The sequence below is a fragment of the Gekko japonicus genome, unplaced genomic scaffold (genome assembly GCF_001447785.1).
Source record: "Gekko japonicus isolate JY-2015 unplaced genomic scaffold, Gekko_japonicus_V1.1 scaffold773, whole genome shotgun sequence".
Taxonomy (NCBI): Eukaryota; Metazoa; Chordata; class Lepidosauria; order Squamata; family Gekkonidae; genus Gekko; species Gekko japonicus.
In genome coordinates, this window is record NW_015161427.1 from 132676 (window position 1) to 148641 (window position 15966).

Consider the following 15966-nt stretch of genomic DNA (forward strand, 5'->3'; position numbering starts at 1 on the left):
TTCTCACTGCACATGCTAAACTCATTCAGCCCTTACATATGTATTCTCACCAAGAAGGGCTATACATCCTCTTTGTTTTAGTGGATTTCTTATTTGGAATAGCAGATTTGAATAGCAATTGTAATGTAATACAATTAATATTGGACTGTATTTTTCTGATCTGGTGACAAAGGAGACATACACTGCACAGCCATTCATCCCACCTCAAAGAAAAGTATGCTGTTAGTTACCTCCTTGCTTGAGAGGAGACTAATGGAGTGTAACAACAGGATCTTAATTATTTTCTCTTAAAGGTAAAGGTTCCGTTGCTCGAAAGCCAGTCGAATCCGACTCTAGGGTTGCGGTGCTCATCTCCGTTTCAAAGCCGAAGAGCCAGCGCTGTCCAAAGACGTTTCCGTGGTCATGTGGCCGGCATGACTAAACACCAAGGTGCACGGAACGCTGTTACCTTCCCACCGAAGTGGTCCCTATTTATCTACTTGCAATTTCTTGCTTTTGAACTGCTAGGTTGGCAGGAGATGGAACTAGAGATGGGAGCTCACTCCATCATGTGGCACCCGGGTCTCGAACTGCTGAACTACTGACCTTCCACAGCCTGCAGTTCAGCGTCTTAACCACTTGAGCCACCGCAGCTCGTGGAGAGCCAGTTTGGTGTAGTGGTTAAGTGTGCGGACTCTAATCTGGGAGACCCGGGTTTGATTCCCCACTCCTCCACTTGCACCTGCAGATGTGAATGTGACCTTGGGTCAGTCACAAGCTCTGGCACAGTTGTCCTTGAAAAAGAGCAGTTTGTGTCAGAGTTCTCTCAGCCCCACCCACCTCACAGGGTGTCTATTGTGGGGAGGGGAAGGGAAAGGAGTTTGTAAGCCACTCTGAGACTCCAAGTGAAGGGCGGAGTATAAATCCAATCTCTTCTTCTTCTCTTCTGCTTATTTACTCTTAGCATTCCACAATTAAGAAGTATACATTTACACATTACTCTCCTATTTTGACACATTTATTTGCTCTACTGTGTTTCCCCCCATAATTAAATCCAAACAAATGGTGACCATATAAACTTAACGTTATTCCTGTTTGGTCTTTTCATCTGTTAAAACATTGTCATTATATTGTATACTAATTTGCTGTTCACCGGCTGCCTATATGTATGGACTGTTAACTTCCATTTCAATGTATCTAAGGAAGTTAGCATGCACACAAAAGCTCATACCTTGAATAAAACTTTGTTGGTCTTAAAGGTGCCACTAGACTCAAGCTTTGTTCTATATACATATATGGTTTGGGATGGATTTTAGATAGATGGTAAATATCTTCCCAGTGTCTGCACAAACCCTCACTTCTGAGACATTTGTTGATCTCAAGAGTCTAGCCTTCAGCTTCAGACTACACAATTTGAGGAAGTTATGCCACCTTGTGTAAGATCTTTCTGAATGCAAGCAGGAAAGGGTTAGCTTATGTGACTGTGCCAACACATCATGATGAAACCTCTAGGCTATCCTAAAGCATTAGCATACAGATTTTGAAACTGGCAACGAAGCCTCTGAGTAACAACTAAGTCCAATGAAGTGTAATGGAACAGAGGGAGGAGTGTGGCTTAACAGACTAGAAAGTCTTGTTTCCAGGAATACCTATGAGGAGTTGCCTTCATGAATTTTCAGTCCCTCCGTGTTACTATTTCAACAAGTTGTAATTCTGTTGTGGATTAGATTTTGACCAGCCTCTGGCATTACCTGGTAACAAAAGCCCAAGCAGCATACTGGTAAGTTCTTTGTTTAACTTTTGATTCTTCTTTGTTAAACACTACTTGCTTTGTCTTTGATGAAGATTGTTTTGAAGATTTGGTGGTTTTGAAGATTTGCATTTTGTGTGAAAACTAAATGTGATTTCTAAGTAGTTTGTTATGAACGGTCTCCAAATTCACGTCTCTGTTGGCCTTTAATTATGTGGGAACTTAGGTGTAGAAATGTGTTGTTTCCATGTCAGCAACGATTTTTAGGGTATGTTTGCTCTACAATTTAAATTGATTGAAGGGTAATGTCTCCCAGCTAAAGAATCCTGGGAACTGTAATGTACATAAGAAACTAGTGATATCTAAGGGGCAATTCTTGTGTCTTCCATGAAGACTTTGGATCTCATATTTGTTGGTTATTCTGTGCCTCCCAGGCATGCATGGGCTTGATTTGAATTAGGGTCACTGTGAGCATAGAGAAGGTGCTTCAGCCTTTCCCTTTACCCTGTTTTCTTGATTTGAAATGGTCCCAGAGAGCTGCTATTTGCTCCCTTGGAAAACTGATATGGAATGACTGGTACACATAAGTTTCCCCAGTAGGGCAAATAGTGATTCCTGGGCCCATTTCAGGCCTAGAAAATGGTGTCTGGAGAAAAGGGTTTAAACTGGCTTAAATATACAGTGCATATTCACCCCAAATTTTAAAAACAAAAACTGTTCCAAGGCAAAATGGAAGATAACTTCCCTGGAGTAACATGCTGTCTGATCTCACACCTATATTGAAATATCTGTTTTCATCCCTCAGAACTTTTATTCCTCATTTCCTTTCTGTCATCTTCCTCACATATGTTTCTGGACAACTAAGTGCTAAGTCATAACCAGTAAGTTAAGATGAGAAAAGTGAGGGATAAGCAGGAAAAACAATAGTATACAAAAATAAAGTAGCTAGCTGTCAGGATGACATTTAATAACTTGGGGGCACTGAGAACATGTCTGCTACTACCAATGAAGAGCAATATCACACCTTAATCTAGCACCAGTAGCTATATGCCACTTTAAGGTAAAGGTCCCCTTGCTCGAAAGCCAGTCGAACCCGACTCTAGGGTTGCAGTGCTCATCTCCGTTTCAAAGCCGAAGAGCCAGCGCTGTCCGAAGACGTTTCCGTGGTCATGTGGCCGGCATGACTAAACGCCAAGGCGCACAGAACGCTGTTACCTTCCCACCGAAGTGGTCCCTATTTATCTACTTGCAATTTCTTACTTTTGAACTGCTAGGTTGGCAGGAGCTGGAACTAGAGACGGGAGCTAACCCTATCTTGCGGCACCCGGGTCTTGAACCGCTGAACTACTGACCTTCCACAGCCTGCAGTTCAGCGTCTTAACCACTTGAGCCACTTTACCTTAGCCCAAAAGATCCAAACACACACATTCAGAGTCCTTTAAGCACGAAATTAGCAACGAATTTCAGACCAAGAAAAAGTTCCACACAGTATAATATTTTGAAACCCAGGCACATTTAAGCGTGAGTTTAAGTTCACTGGTTCATTTGGGAGCAAACTTGTAGTGGCTGATTTCACACAAAGGTTTTTCTCCATTTCAGCAACAGTCACGCACTTTTGTTGTTGTTGTTTCTACATTATGTTGTCTGCCTATTAGTATTCTAATGTAAATGACCACAGAGGGACACCCAGTACCTTCTAGCAGTCAGCATTACCAGAAGATTCAAGTACTGTGTTATTCTGGAGCAAATTCATGTTGTTGTTTCTTTTAAGCGTAATATTGTGCCATTCTTGAACATTGCAATGCCTGCACCAAAACATTTTAAAAGTGGCCAGAGATTCATGATGGAGGCATGACAACAGCAGAGGTGGGGGTTCAATCTGTATTTGATGTGAAAGGGAAACCATGGCTAAGAAGAGTAAAAAATGATATTATCCTGTGCTGTGTGGAGTAACAATTGCCCCAGCAATATGACTACTGTGGAAAAAACTCCCTTGTGTGAAATTAGCCACTGTCACAAGATGATGATTATTGCAAGGAATTGGTGAGAGTATCTCAGTTTTAAAGAAATAAAAATGAGATAACATGTACATCTGCAACCAGAATATTGTCAGAAGTCCAAAATAAATAACATGTAAAATAGGTCTTCTTTCTGTTATAACTCATGAGGCTCTGACTGAAATTGTCGAAGTACACATCGCTCCCTTTCTTCCTCTCGAACATTCCTCCACGCCCACTGACTTCACTGGAATTAGAAGGGTGTAACTCTGTTTAGGATTGCAGTGTAGCCCCATTGTGTTTTATCTTTGTCACCTGTCCAGTTTCGCCATGTGATCCAGATTAGAATGTAGCAACTACTGAGGCAACAAAGTCAAAAGCTGTTCCTGGGCACACCCTCTCCTAAAGCACTGCAATCAGGAAATAAACTCGACAATTAGTACATCAATTAATAACTAGTCTCTCATATAAATTAGATGGGCAGGAACATGCTGCCCACAAGCTTCAGTACTTAATGTACCATTTTCTCCAGTCCTTGTTACCTATCATGCTAAGAGAACTAGATGCAAAAGGGAGCACGTGTCATTTGCAGACCAATTTGCTTCCAAAAGGACTAAGCCTGACTTTTATTTATTTAGCCAGTTGGTTTTCATCTCTCTCATCTACTGCAGACCAGTAACCATCTCAATAAAATAGCCCATAAAACAGAATAAAAATTAATACTCTAATACATGATACTTAAATGCAGCGAATTTTATTGTAGGCAGTAAAATTACAGTAATAAGATTCAGCACAACATATTAAAGGTTCAGGCTAAAACTATTTGATAGAGCAATAAATAAAAATGACCGTTAAATAAAATAAAAGACTTACAGTACATTCAAGCAGCCATTTCAAAAACCTCTAAAAACTCCAACAGTGCATTAAAACCTCAGTTAAACCTGGAAAGACCCCTGGAAAAGACTAGTGTGTTTAGATTTCACTGGAAGATGAACAGGGAAAGGAATGAAGGGAGGGAGTTCTAGCTTGGGAGTGCCTGCTGAATAAGCTCAGCCATGACAGTCTAACAACTGTTGGCTTCCACAGTAGGAGCTCAATGGTGGATCACAAATCCCAGGAAGATAGATGTGAGTGTAGAGATGCTCATTTAAAGACCAAGAACCTAAAGTTTTATAGGTCAACACATGTGCCTTGAATTGAACCCTGAAACAAATTTTGTAATGTAAGTGGAAACCTGTTAATACCCTGGCCAGCATATTTTATACCAAATGATGCTTCCACATGATGTTCAAGGGCAGCCCCACATACACTGTGTAACTGTAGTTCAATCTGAATGTTATCAGAGCATGAATGATTGTGCTTAGGTCCCCTTTCTCCAAGAATGTTTGTAATTGGCAAACGATCTGAAGCTGAAACATAGAAACATAGAACTGGAAGGTACCCCAAGGCTCATCTAGTCCTACCCCTTGCACAATGCAAAAAATACAGTGATAATTCAATACCCTCAAGCTGCGAAATTTTCTAGGGCACCATCCAAAACAAGTTGTATACCTATTCCTGGGATTCTGCTTTACAGTCCTACTGTCTTGTTTGGATTGTTTCAGTTTGTTTGCCCTCACTGCTCACCCAGACTTCCACGACTCCTGATGCTGACCTGGAGTGTCCACCACTTCCCTAGATTTCGATGAACAGGAGATATAGAGTTGGGTATCCCCAGGCCCGTAGCCAGGATTTTGTAATTTGGGGGGGCCTTTAAATTATTCAAGGGGTACTGGTGTCATAAATAAAATAAAATAAATCTAAAACTCACTTTTGCGGTGTTCGCGCTCTGCCTGCCTATGCAGGGAGGTAAGCTGTGCTTGGGGAAGGGGGGGGCAGTGGGGAGTCCTCTGGGCTGCCCAGAGAGCGGGGGGGATGGGGGATGGAGGTCGGGGGCCTTGGCAGGAAGTCGGGGGGGCAGGCCCCGAAATGCCCCACTGTAGCTACAGGCCTGGGTATCCCTATTCTGCCACTAAGCTTGTTGGGTCACCTTGGGCTAGTCATTTTCTTTTCCCACTTCACCTAACTCAAAGAATTGTTGTGAGAACAAAATGAGGAAGGGAAAACACTGAGCTAGATCCTACAGTCTGTCAAAAGAAGGTGCTGATGGTCACAGATCTTGCCCATGTTCCTTCCTCCAAAGCCATAATTTCTGGGGTTGTGGGACCCACACAGATGAATAGTGCTGTGGGTTGGGAATCTGTGATGAGGGGAGGGAACAGGGTGCGAATCACCTCTCCTGTCTCTACCAGTAAGATAGGACAGGAAATGAAGAAAGAGGCAATTAAAATTGTGACGGCCTGGTTACAGAGATGCTTTTTTCAATGGGCCAAAGCCAGTAGCCACTATTGTTCCAAGCCTGTAGTAATATCGACTTCCCCTCTTCCCAAGTAGATTGTAGGAGACAGCGTTGTGTGCAGTTACAGGGAGGAAGTGAACAGCTAGCTTGCTCAGCTGTTGTTGAAGCCGTGTCTGTAGCACCCAGAGCCAAAACAAAAGGAGAAGTCATGGGCAAGACAGCAGTAAAGAACCAACACCGTGACTGAATGAAAAACAACAACAACAAATTATAAACAGTTGTTAAATATATATTGCGTCACAGTGGTTATTAGAAGCACAGGTATATTAAGGCAAAAAGTCCTCTTAAAGCCAAAGAGTCAAAGGAAAAATCCTCTTAAAAGACATAAAAAGTCTGTGAAAGTACATAAATCCACAGTCAATCTGATACCTTCTGGTATAAGGAAGCAGATGGTCCTCTTATTGAAAGGCAGTAAATCATCAGATGACAGGAACCTGTTTCAAAGCGAGATTGTTCTCAAGTCTACTTACCATAATAAAGTGTATGAAGGCAGGGACCTCACCCAAAAAGTCTCCATAATCTCTAAATGCTGCAAGGTGACAAACGCCCAAGCAGTCTAATATGCCAAAGAAGCCGCACAGAGGGAGGGTTTCAGATTTACTGTGGATTTATGTACTTTCACAGACTTTTTACGTCTTTTGAGAGGATTTTTTCCTTTGACTCTATGGATTTAAGAGAACTTTTTGCCTTAATCTATATATCTAATAGCCAAGTTGCCCCCGTGAGTGCGGATCGCTAAATCAGCGCTCCGGGGGCACTTGGGGGGGAGGGGGAAGTTTGTGCACACGTGGGCCAGTCCCCACGTGTGCACAAAAATGCTAAACCTTGAAAAAAATTTCGGGGGGATGTTTAAATCCCCCCGAAAGTGCAAGACTGTTCCGTGCGCATGCGCACAGAACGCTTGGCAACCAAGGCTGCCGCTGCTTGAAAGGGAAGCGGCGAGCGGCGAGCAGCGGGGGGGAGTGGTGAGGGAGCCTAAGGAGCCTCGCCGCCGCCGCCGCCTCGGAGCCAGCCGGGCGGGCGGGCGGCCGGGAAACATCAGGGCCAGGGGGGTGAAGGGGGAACCAGCAGCCGCCGCCGCTAAGGAGCCTCGCCACCGCCGCCACCTCCGCCTTGGAGCCTGCCGGGCAGGCGGGCGGCCGGGAAACATCAGGGCCAGGAGGGTTAGGGGGGAAACCGCCGCTAAGGAGCCTCGCCGCCGCCTCGGAGCCAGTCAGGCAGGCGGGCGGGCGGCCAGGAAACATCAGGGCTAGGGGGTGAGGGGGGGAGAAAAACGCCGCCGCCGCTAAGGAGCCTCGCAAAGAGACTGTGGGGCGAAGAGAGAGAATGGGGGGAGAGAGAGACTGTGGGGCGAAGAGAGGGGGGGAGAGAGAGCCGGGGGGGAGATAGAGAAGGGGGGAGAGAGAGAGACACTGGGGGGGAAGAGAGAGAAGGGGGGAGAGAGAGACAGAGAGAGAGAGAGACTGGGGGAAGAGAGAGAACGGGGGGAATGAGAGAGACTGCCCCCCCGCGAGTATCGCGGGTCCCCCCTTGTATGCTTCTAATAACCATTGTGACACAATATACATTTAACAATTGTTTATCATTTATTGTTGTTTTTTTATGTTCAGTCACAGTTTTGATTCTTTATTGTAGCACCCAGAGGGCAAGATGGACCGTGTCTCAGTAGGTAAGACTCACTTCTGCCACTGGATGAAGCATTGTCTTCTCTCAGTGGGCTAGAACAAGAGAGCTCTGATTCATTAAGTAGAGGGGCTCTATTAGATCACAGTATGCGTATATCTGAGATATATTGGTGGCTAGGAGGACAACAAAGATGTCACTTCACAGAAAAACTATGGGACTAGAGATTGCCTCAGACCAGAGCACCTATCAAAAACTTGCCAAAAAAGGACAGGCACAGAGGAGGACAATCTACCTCCCACTCAGGAAGTTAAACTCAGAAGAGGCCTCCCCATCAAGCTCTCCCTCTTTTTGAAAGGGTATTAGATATCAGATATGCGACACCAAGACAAGGGTAAGGTGGGCTTGCTGCTTTCTCTGTCATGCTATGTGGGGCTCAAGCTGGCTGGGCATTGCCTCCTCTGTATCTAGTGCGACAGACATAAATCTTCTGCTAGTGGGCTGGCCTGTCCCAGTTTGCAGGGAGTCCATTGGCTCACCAGGAGCTCTTCTGAAAAGTCCTTAGACTTAGATTGTGATTTCAGCTCTAAGACTTTTATTTAGTAAGAACAAGACAACTTTTCCCAGTTCGCAGGCTGGTTTATATCCCCTGAAAACCCCACACCCAAAACACACCCCACTCAAGTCATTGGCTATTTACAGTGGCCGAGAGTTCCATAGGCTCTCGGCCGAGAGCCTAGCCCTCCGATTGGAGCAGGCTAGGATCCTCTAGTCCATAGTTCCTTGGAGCGAAGCTCGGAGGTTTAGCCTGACCGCGTGGAGCCTTTGTGTCGCACGCGGTCTGAGATAGGTACATTACCTCTTCCAATGCTCATAATGGTCAATCCAGCCCTGGAGGTTGGAGGTGAATGAAGAGAGGTGAAAAGCTGGTGAATGGGGTCTCAGAGCTTAGCTAAGCAAAGCTCGGATGAATAGAAGAGGGAGAGAAGTAGCATACAGCCAAGGGCCAGGAGTGAGATGAGAAACATGAAAGGAATGGGTAGCTGGCAGAGAAAGAAAGAGTTATTGGCCAGAGCTCTCAGCGAGAGGAGGAAAATGAGCAAGAGAACAATACCAGTGGTGGAGGAACATTCTGGGGAAACCTGAATAGTGCTTTGGAGAAGGCCCTTAAAATCTGTATTCTTTTTGACTACGAGGAGCAGGAGATGAAGTTGCCCCATTGATTAAGGACTTAATTTCCTGGGCAGGTCTGTATTCTAGTAGGTACTCTTGATGGGAATGCAATATAAGCACCGGTTATTTATCTTTTCTCGCATGAAATCATAAGACAAGCCATTGATTAAGGAATGTGACAGTTTCCCATGTAGACCTGACAGTCTTATCATAAAATGGCATTTAATTTAATACTATTATGATTTTCTGGTCTGGTTCAAGATGAACTCTTCCTATATTTCTGGCTGCATAGTAAGGTTGCCAGCCTCCAGGTAGGGCCTGGGGAATGTCCTGCTTTTACAACTGATCTCCAGCTGACAGAGATCAGCTCCCCTGGAGAAAATGGCTGCTTTGAAGACTGGACTCTATGGCATTGTACCATACTGAGGCCCCTCCCCTCCCCAACCCCCGCACTCTCCAGGATCCACCCCCAAAGTCTCCAGGTATTTTCCAACCCAGGCCTGGCAACCCTACTGCATAGGGCTACAAGCAGGGCTGGAGAAAAATGCCCTGTCCCTTTAATATGGGCATGCATTTGAAACAGAACATGCACCTGAAAGTTCATTCACTGGATGTGCACTGAAAGTTCATGCAGTCGTTTGACTATTACCCTAGAACCACATGGTTCAAATCCTCATTTTGCCACTAAGTTCCCTGCATGATCTTGGGCTAATTGCTAGTTCCCAGCCTACCTTATCCCATGAGGTGTTGTGAGAATGTAATGGGGGAGGGACAGAGAAACCATCCACATATGCAGCCCTAAGCTACTTAGATAGAAGGGTGGGATAAAAATGAGTCAACGGCCCTAGTATAACATTTCCAATAAGTCAGTTTCTCTCGTCACTTCACTGATATGTAATAAAGCAATGAGCGGCTTGAGCTTTCTCCCGATTTTCTGAGCTCTCTGCTAGATTTTAAGAGGCACTAGATCACTGAAGAACATCCGGCTGTGTGTTGCACAATCATGACCATGGGAAGTTGAACACCTTGCCTAATCAGAAGTGAACTTACTGGGCAGGCATTACAATAACATCACAAGAAGCCCCATTGCTGAGTATTTTGCTTCAGACACATGCTGTTTCCTCGTGGTCTGCTCTTTCCATTGCAATTTATTTAAGACTTTGGAACTGGTTACCTGAGAGATTCCCTCAGGGATTGCATACCTCCTAGTGTATTCTTATGTGATGGAAGAACAGCAAGGATTATGTTCCACTTCTTCCTACATGGCACCTCATGTTAAAATGTTTTGTTGGCAACTTAATTCCAAGCACATGGCCAGGGAGACCATCAATGATGTTGTGTCCGTGGACCGCCACTAGGGGCCTGCGTGCACAGTCCCTAGCTTGGCTCCACAAAAAATAGGGGCCAAGGAGCCTGGGCCACCTTTAGCCCACCTATCGGAACTTTGGCGGGAGATTTAAACCCTCCAATGAGACTACGGGAGTGTCTGGGGTGGGTGTATATAGTTAGCCCTTGTCGGCCAGTTGGTGTTTTTTGTGTGATATAAAATAAACATGACCTGTTCAACATGTCGTAGTCCAGAACCCACTATTTAACACTGGAGACAAAGGTGGGATCCCGTTCAGCGAGCCGGGCTGACTGGGCACCCACGGAAGACAACGCACCACTGCCGCTCCTGCCGATGAGCACCGAAGGTGCACAAGCTGCTTCCCGGCCTCAACAGCGCAGCATGATGGCAGTCGCTCCGGGAGCCGGGCTGGTTCCACCATTTGATCCAGCTCGCCCGCATCAATGGGGAGCTTGGGTCACTGGACTCAAGTCAGTCCTGGTCTTCTACCAGGTAACTGATGAGGCCCAGAAGAAGGGCCTCCTCATCAGTTCCTGCGCCCCCTCAATCATGGATTTGGCTCAGCACCTCCTGTTCCTGAAGACCCTGGATGAGGCCACATTCAACAAGATCGTGAAGGTGCTCCAGGACCACTTCATTACATGGCCCTCAGAGATGTCGCGCCACGTGGCTTTCCACCAAAGGAACCAACAGGGCCAGGAGTCTGCCTCCGAATACCTGGCTGAGCTTCACCGCCTGGCCTCCGAGTGCTAGTTTGATGCTCACTTGGACATGGTCCTTTGGGACCACTTCATCTGCGTTCTCCGGGAGGAGAAGCTCCGGCGTCGCATCATGGAAGCTGAGATGTGTACCCTCACTTCCGTCCTCTCCATGGCCACCGCATGGGAGAGATCGCATCCACCGACTGCGGTCATGCATCAAGCAGGTATGGCCACCGCTGACACCGACAGTGAGGAGGTCTACCGGATCCTACAGCCCCCGCAGCGAAATAATACAGGGTCGGTGCCACGATTTGCCCAGACCGAGAATCTCACCCGACCAGAGTGCACCAGCTGTGGTGACCACCATGAGAGGAAGACATGTAGGTTCCAGGATGCCACGTGCTGGAGCTGCAGCCACTCTGGGCACATAGTGCGTGCTTGTCAATCCAAAGGGGCCAAAGCCCCGAACACACAGCCTCCTCAACGCCGAAGAACCACCACTCACTACGAGGCCGACACATCAACAGATGAGCTCTACCTCCTCACAAGCCAACCGTCACTGCAGGTACTCCACCTCCCTAACCAGGCGGCTGCCCCAAAGATTCAGGTCCGGGTTAAAATTGAGGAGCCCCCCTGTTCAATGGAGTTAGACTTTGGGTCAGTGGCGTCCATCATCTCAGTGGAGATGCTTAAAAGACTCTGTCCAAACTTGGTGGACTTTCAGAGGAACCAGGTCCCAATTCAGGGAGTGGGGGCCTTCTGGGTGCAGTACCGGGAGTTTGAGGGCTACCTGACTTAATTGTGGTTGAGGGAAACCTAATCAGTCTTTTGGGTCGAGGGTGGTTTGCACCATTGGGAATCACCATAGGGGGAGTGAAGCAATGTGCCCCACGGGATTTCTGCGATGTCTGCGAGGAGTTCCAGCCATTTTCAACAGAGCTCTAGGGTGTTACACGGGGGCCCTGGTCTCCCTCCAACTCAACCCCAAGGTGGCCCCCATTCGCACGTGATTCCGTAACACCCCATTTGCCCTGTGGCCAAAAATTGACGTGGAACTGGACTGCTTGGTAGCACAAGGGGTCCTAGAGCCGGTCTCCCATGCAGCATGGGAGACCCCCATCGTCACCCCAATAAAACCGAATGGCGATATCCGCATCTGCACGGATTACAAATGCACCCTGAATAAGGCACTACAGGACCATGCGTACCCGGCCCCGGTCATAAGCCACATCCTGGCCACCTTGGTGGTGGAAAGGATTTTTGGCAAGCTGGATCTCCCCCAGGTGTACCAGCAGTTCCCTGTAGATGCCGTACAGACCATAGTCATGCACCGGGGGGCGTTCAAAGTGAAACGGCTGCAATTCGGTGTGAGCGTGGCCCCAGGGATCTTTTAACATCTTACGGACTTTCTCTTGAAAGGGATCCCTGGAGTGACGCCTTTGATGATGTCCTAATTGCCGTGGCCACCTCAGACGACTTTGCCTCCCATCTCAGCACAGTCCTCCGCCGCTTCAACGAGGCTGGGCTAAAGGTAAAAAGGGAAAAGTGCCTACTAGGAGTTCCGGAGGTCAATTTTTTGGGGTTTACAGTGAATGCCGATGGCTTCCATCCGGCGAGGGACAAGGTCAAGGCCATTGTCAAAGCATCTCCACCCAAATCAAAGGTGGAACTGCAGGCGTTCCTCAGCCTTCTGAACTTTTACCACGCCTTCCTCCCCCACAAGGCGGTGGTTGCGGAGCTGCTGCACCACTTGTTGGACAAAAAGTTGCCTTGGTCCTGGGGCCCATGAGAGGCCACGGCGTTCCGGTGAGTCAAGGCGTTCTTGACCATGTTAGCGGCCGGTAATTGGCTACCAAGCGGAATGGGCTTTTTAGGCGGCTCTTGCAGATTCCCAACTCGTGCTGGCAACTAATCACATAGACGAATCACTGCACCCCAGATCCTGCGTTCCTGTCTCCTGGTTTTCATTCTGATTTCCCAGCTTTTGACTTTGGCTTGCGTGACGTTGTTTCCCTGGTTCCCTGACTTCGGACTGTGTATCCTGACTTTTGATGAACGGCTTTTGGCTTCTGAACTCTGCTTGCAATCTCCGATAACCCTAGACTGTGTTTTGACTTGGTATTTTGGACTCTGCTCACATTACTCTGTCTTATCTGGTGCCCTGACCCCGGACTGTGTTTTGGACTTTCTGTGCCCTGCCTGGCCCGCCAGTGCAATCGTGACAGATACAACTACCGGTTGGAACACCACCCAGGTAAGGCAGTGGGGCATACGGATGCCCTCAGCCGCCTGCCCCTCCCTTCAGTCAATGTCGACCTGGCTTCCGCGCATCATGTCCTCCTGCTTGAGGATCTTCCCAAGCCGCCCCTGCAAGCTGCCGATATCGCTGGCCGCTCAGCCCGCGACCTTGTCATCTCTTGGGTCTTGGGCTGGGTGGTCAGGGGGTAGCCCGCAGCCTCTGCAGGCCCAGAATCCACAGCACTCACCACTCAGAGGGACAAACTTTCAGCATACAAAGGGTGCCTACTGTGGGGTGATAGGGTTGTCATTCCCAATGGCCTGTGACACCGCGTCCTTACCATGCTACATGAAGCTCACCCGGGAATAGTCCAGATGAAGGCCCTGGCCTGGAGTTATGTATGATGGCCCAGGATCGATGCGGAGATCCAAGATTGGGTGCAGAGATGCCAAGCTTGCCAGGAGGTCTGGCCGAACCCACCAAGCGCGCCCACCCAGGCCTGGGAGTCCACCCACAAGCCATGGTCCCGACTCCACATAGACTTTGCTGGCTCCTTCCAAAGACTGCTCTTTCTAGTCACTGTGGACTCGTACTCCAAGTGGTTAGAGATTAGCCCTGTCACCACGACATCCTCCAAGGCCATCATCCGCACGCTGAGCCAGATATTCATGATACATGGGCTGCCAGACACAATAGTCTCCGACAACGGAACGGCGTTCTCTTTGGAAGAGTTCCAAGACTTCTTCCAGAGGAACTTGATCCGGCAAGTGAGGTCTGCACCATTCTGCCCTGCCACCAATGGACAGGAGGAGCGGATGATGAGAACAGCGAAGGAAGCCCTCAGCCGGATCACGGGTGGAGACTGGGAGTTCTGCCTTGCACGTTTCCTCTTAACCCAGAGAACCACGCTGAACCCTGTCAGTGGCCGCTGTCCCGCCAAGCTCCTGATGGGTCGGCAACCCACAATCCTAGTGGATTGGCTGCATCCAGACAGGGTGCCAGAGTCGCGGTGACTGACCCAACACAAGGATTTTTCCCGGAAGACCCTGTCTTCATCAAGAACTTCGGGAAGGGACCCCCGTGGCTAGTGGGGTGGGTCATCTGGCTGACGGGTCCAGTCTCGTACGAGGTGTCCACGGAGGATGGTCAACGTCTCAGAAAACATGTGGGCCAGCTGAGATGGTGCCAACTCCCAGCAGGAGACGAGGCCCCACAAAGGTCTGCAGTGCCTGACAGCACCCTCCCCAAAGCAAGTGGAGGGGAACCACCACACACTCCCGTCATGAACTAAGTCACACCTGGTTTGGTTTAAGAATGTATTTATGGTAGAAAAACCAGGAGAAGATTTGTATATGATATGTCAAACTGTGGTATGAATTAAACTAGACAAGCATAGGTGTAGGAATTTTTCTGATGGAGGCAAAACCAAGAGTTATTCCGGAGGTTTTCGTCGGATTCACTTGCGTTTTGATAGAAGTTCACCTTCACCTGAAATTTACCATTCTTTTGTGTATTAGTATCTGCTTTAATATTGTTGTATGTTATAATATACTTTGATACGCTCAAGCGCTTTGTTCTATCAGTCTGTGTTTCATTTGTTTAGATCATCTCAGGACTGTGTTCTCCATCGCATATGTGTTTTAAATATTTCTTGGCTGATACTATTCCTGTTTACCATTTCCCCCATCATAACCTTATATGTACCTTCCTGGCAAGGACTCACCACATGCATCTGGTGAAGTGGGCTGGAGTCTCATACAGCCTCCTACTCCTTACTCCACCAGTGGCACAAGGGAGCTGAACAGTCTGGGCCAGAAGTGAGTTGCAGCACCATTCTACAAATGGCAACACCAGGAACTACTGCTGGGGCCAGGACAACAGGGGCATGTGACAGGGGGTGAGACAGTGCTGGAACTGTATAAATTTTGGCTTTGAGTGAGCTCCTCAGTCCTAGACAGCCAGCATGGGGGGTGGGGGGTGGATAGAGTGTTGGACCAGGATTTGGGAGACCTAGATTTGAATTCCCAGGATCAGGCCTTTGTGGCCTTTTAAAATTACTTTAAACTAAGACACATTCTCACCACTGGCTCACCGACTCATTCTCTTCCTCTCTCTCCAATAGCAACGCACCCCTCCCCTCTACCAGTCCCTGGGCATCATGCCCTCTCCCACGCTCTTACTTTCCTCCCAGCCTCATTCGGCCACCCAGCCAACTTCTTCCAGATCCCCAGTACTGTTACACCTTTCTACCCGACACTCCTGTTCCACTCCTGATCCTTCCCTTCCCAGTCTGTCTAATCAGACTGATCCCCCTTTTTACCATTCTATTTGTCATGCCACCTCTCTCTCTCTTCTCTCTTTCTCTGGGAACACTCTACATACATCCATGGGTGGGTCTGGCATGACCTAGCTGGGGATGGGCAAATCTAATTAATGTGACTGCTTCCACCAGGAACTGTTTAATTGCTCTTTGTCACATTCCTGGATTTGCATAATTATAATTGCATCTTGTCTCTCATTTCCCTAAATATCACCCCAAGTTTACACTTATCAATGCATAAGATCTTGAACAAGGGCTACAGAGGTGCATGTGGGATAGCCACACACGTGTATGCCTCTTGTTTTCCAGGAAACAGTTGTTTGCTGTGGTGCCTGTGGTTTGCTGTGGCGCCTGCCTTCCTGGGTTGGTTGTTAGTTTGGACTTGACCCCTTACCTGCCTCCTACCTTGTTGTTGCCGATTTGGATTTTACACCTGAT

At 47.8% G+C, this 15966-nt stretch overlaps 1 protein-coding gene across 2 annotated transcripts in view; it reads left to right on the top strand.

Annotated features, from left to right (window-relative positions):
• Nucleotides 1-1535: 1535 nt before the first annotated feature.
• Nucleotides 1536-15966, top strand: part of TMEM40 (transmembrane protein 40) — a 35883-nt gene continuing 21452 nt past the window's right edge. For both annotated transcript variants that reach the window (XM_015428940.1, XM_015428941.1), the window contains exon 1: nt 1536-1759. The gene's annotated coding sequence lies outside the window, so the exon portion shown is untranslated. The remainder of the gene's footprint in view (nt 1760-15966) is intronic.